Here is a 4,215-nt window from a genome sequence, read left to right as displayed (position 1 = left end):
AATTTTTAAGACAGAATAGTGTTTAGTTACTTGCCTGAGAGCTAATCCAAGTTGATGGGCTTGTGGCCTGATTAGCAGCAGGAAACATTCTTTCCAGGACAAGATAACAGTTCACAGACTGACTGTATCTGCTTCCAATAGCAAATTCAACATTGTTTGAGAGTACACAGGTAGACTTAGCAAACCCACAACAGCAAAATCTGCAGGGGATGTGGATGTTATCCTTCCTCTCCCCACCCACTCCCCTCTCCACAAAGAGATGCTATATTACAAATATACTGTGACCCACTGCAGGATCGAATCCTAAACTTGAGCCTGTGTGATAAGTTGTTGAATACATGTTTACCCTTGAGTAAGATTCCTTTCTGTTATAACATTAAATCACTATAGTCTCTGCACAGGTTCTTTTAAAGAAATATCCTCATTTCCATGGTTAGATTTTCCTGTCTCATTTTTTGCTATGTTCCAAACAGTTCTTAACGTGTTGATAAAGGAGCTAATTGAAACTGAAAATATTTTGGTGTTCCGATGGTTTAATATGATTTAAACCCTCTCATCATCAGTGTGCCTTGACCTCATACAAAGCTATTTACTAGTTTTGTGTGACATTATGATGTCATTTGGAACTTGGGTTTCAGGAGCATTTGACCTAGGCATACAGGTTAACTTATTAGAACCTCAGTTCTTAAAGTAGCATATGACTGTGTTGAAAAGAATGCACTATATTCTTCAGGTATATGAACCAATACTACTGTGTACATTTTTCTAGTCTGTATTTCACACATACTGCTAGAATTCTTCAATTTCTCTCTTATTTATTGCCAATGTGAGTTTTCATATATTGTCATGGTAAATCCATAATCAGGCCCAAATTCAAAGACAGGGTCATCAATCAAATACAACCCTTAACACTGATAGTATGGTTGTTATTGATACCAAGGTACAGCCAGAACAGAATTGAACTCCTGGACACAGAGTCCAGCTATTTATACAAACATAGAATATTCCAGGATGCTGGTATTTATACAAACATCAAATATTCCAGAATGCTGGTATTTATACAAACACTGTATATTCCAGACTGCTGTTACTTATACAAACATATAATATTCTAGAATGTTAGTACTTATAACAAACATAGATATTTCAGAAAATACAAAAATTACAAATGTAAGATATTTCAAGAACCTTGCATAAATGATAAATACTAAATAACAAATAACTGCTGGTGATCGCATTGTAACTGATGATCCACAGCACACCAACCAACAACTAAGCCACACTCTATGCACCAATGCTTGTAGCATTGCTCCCTCTCCTGCAGAAACAGTCACCCGCTGTTTCAGAAGTTATAATTGGAGCCAACTGCAGCACCCTGGATCTGGATCTTTTCAGTGGTCCTCTGTGTAGTGATACTGGTATAGCCTAACATTCTGGTCATGTTGTTACACCCTCTTCACTATTATGAGCAGTGATCATCTTTGAACCACCCACCACTGACCTGTGCCTCTGGACTGTAGTAACAATTCAGATGAACATAGATGACAGCTCTGCAATTTTGCCTCCTTGATGAAGGGTCAAAATCCTTGACTTTATATGTTATGTCCAACAAGAGATAAAGGATACGGTACAGCTGAAAGTAGCACTTGCATAAGTTTTCTGATAGTCGTACTCTCCACAATGCCAAGTCACTCAGGCTTATCGTACTGGCTGGTGTTTGGTGTTATAGTGCTCTCTGCCTTTTCCTGAATGTCCAGGCTTCATGATCAAGCCAGCTACCTTGCTTTTTTGGTCCTGCTAATGAAGTGTTTCACATAGTCAATCTGAGTACTGTCCAGCCAAAAAAGGAACAATGTATCCATTGTCATTTTGGTCTCATGACCATGGAGCAGAAAGTATGGTGTGAAGTCTGCAATGTCTTCCTTTGCTGTGTTGTATGCGAATGTCATAGCAGGCAGTTATGTATCCCAATCTCCCTGTTTCACATCAGCACACATTCAGAATGTATCTGCAAATGTCTTATTAAAGTTTTCTGTGAGGCTATTTGTCTGTGGATGGTAGACAAGTTGTCATCCTGTGGGTTATGTCACAACTTGGAATTACCTCTGATAGCAGTCTCATGGCAATACTATTTATATCATGGATCACCAGATTAACATCATGACCTCAGAGATTATTAACTGTAAGAGTTTGCAGGTTCATTGTCTCCATAAAACATTATCAACGTCTCCATAAGCTGTTGCTGCTAGTTCCCATTACTACAGTTGCAAACTGAATGAGGGTAGTTTGATTAAATGAAATGGCAGAGAACTCTAGAGCAGCTCTCAAGTACAAGATAGGAGGAAGAGCAGTATTGCTCATAATTTTTTAAATGTTTCTTGCAGATAAATTTCAGCTACTGGGTAGCATTATATCTAAGTCATGATGACTCATGATAAATATAATGGCACATGGTACCACTTGCTATTGGAGGTAACAAACATCACTTTTTTATCCATAATGTCAAATGGTACCATGCCATGTGCTATTATATTTTTGATGAGTCATCATGACATGGATATGATGCATAGAAGATAGGTACAAGGTAGCTGAAATCAATCTGCAATAAACAGATTTAAAAAATTTACACCCGCTGCTGCCCTTCTTCCTATCTTGGCTCTCATTAATACTGTTATGGGGCACACTGTTCCCAATGGAAATAAACCTGAAGCTCTAGAATCGCTATGCTCTACAAATTTGAATCTCCATTTTATCTTATTTCATTCTGTTTAGAAGCTGAGAAGTTCAGTAATGCATCAAGTTGTTTCATTAACAACTGAAAATTATCTGGCGCAACACTACACATTGTGGGTATCACTGTTACTGTTACCTTTTCATGAATTTCTTTCTACTTCTGAATCAGACACTTCAAAATATTGGAAACTAAACACTAACCAAAATGGCCTTGCTGTGCTGGTACTGCTGGTTTTTTATGTCAGGAAGAAGATCCCTCCCACCTCTACAGCATTCATTCTTTGCAGGATACAGGCTGCAAGTCCATCTGCAATATCAAGAGTGCTGGAGGGCACTGATGATTGGCAGTGGAGTGATGATCACAGGCGACAATGTCGCTATGAGCCCTATGCTGTTGGCTTGTAGCTGCAGGCTGACTCATGAGATGGAAGCTTCTTGGCCAGTGGTGCAACATGGTCTGCACCCTATCCCCCCCCCCCCCCCCTCCCTCTGCCATCTCTGCCAGGTGGCAGGCTGGTGGTGACAAAGAGCAAGGATCTGCAACTGTTACTTTCTAGTGGCTTGACTTGGAACTGTGCAACAGCTCATTCCCTATGAGATACATCTTTTCTGGGTGAGACTACTCACCCTCCTATCACATCCTTCTTCTTTGGCCACATTTTAAGCTACTCATGGAACCATTTCTGGAATTCCTTGCAGCCTCTAGAGGACCATTACAGTTGCAGCATTTAGGCAGTTTCTTGCAATTACGGCTGCAGTTGTGTGTATCATGTACACCAGCACACTTCACAAAATGTTGACTGTCAACACAGTCCTTGGGTATGTGCCCAAACTTCTGGCACTAGAAGCACTGAGGCCTTTCCTGTAGTGTCGGTGTGACCGACACCTTAAAAATCAAGATTTTCTCTGTGTTGAAAATCCTCTCATGTCTTGTGATGCCAGGCAGGCTGAACAAAGAGGACAACTATTCATCAGTTCTAATTTGTGCATCAATATAGTTTCACCACACCCTGAAAGCACTTCTGTTCAACTGTTTCAAAGGCCTCTGGTGTACTGACAAACCATGGCAGGCAGATAATCACAGCTTGCACTGTTTACTTCCACTCTTCCACCATGGGACGATGTGGTGGAGCAACAGACAAAATTTCCTAGGTGATTTTTCCCAGTAACCTGAAAGTCTCAAAAGAATACGAGGGGTCAGAAAAAGCAAAAGTCTGAGACTCTGCAGCAGTGTGTGGGCATTATTCCTCTGTTATTTATGCATATTGACAAGCATAATATTTTATTATTTTGTAAAATTGCAGGTTCTGTATCAGTTCTCTGACCACAAATCCATCTTACATGGAGCCAGATAGGCAGTTGACTTAGTACTATACTGCATCAAAACCTTAAGTAGCTTCTCTATTGATCACCAAATCATGAAGAAAGGCTTTATGGTAACACCATTCTTGTGAATGTGACATGTCATCCTCATATCACATC

The sequence above is a fragment of the Schistocerca cancellata genome, chromosome 4 (genome assembly GCF_023864275.1).
Source record: "Schistocerca cancellata isolate TAMUIC-IGC-003103 chromosome 4, iqSchCanc2.1, whole genome shotgun sequence".
In the NCBI taxonomy this organism is placed as follows: Eukaryota; Metazoa; Arthropoda; class Insecta; order Orthoptera; family Acrididae; genus Schistocerca; species Schistocerca cancellata.
The sequence above is the reverse complement of the archived record's forward strand: the minus strand, read 5'-3'. Positions refer to the sequence as shown.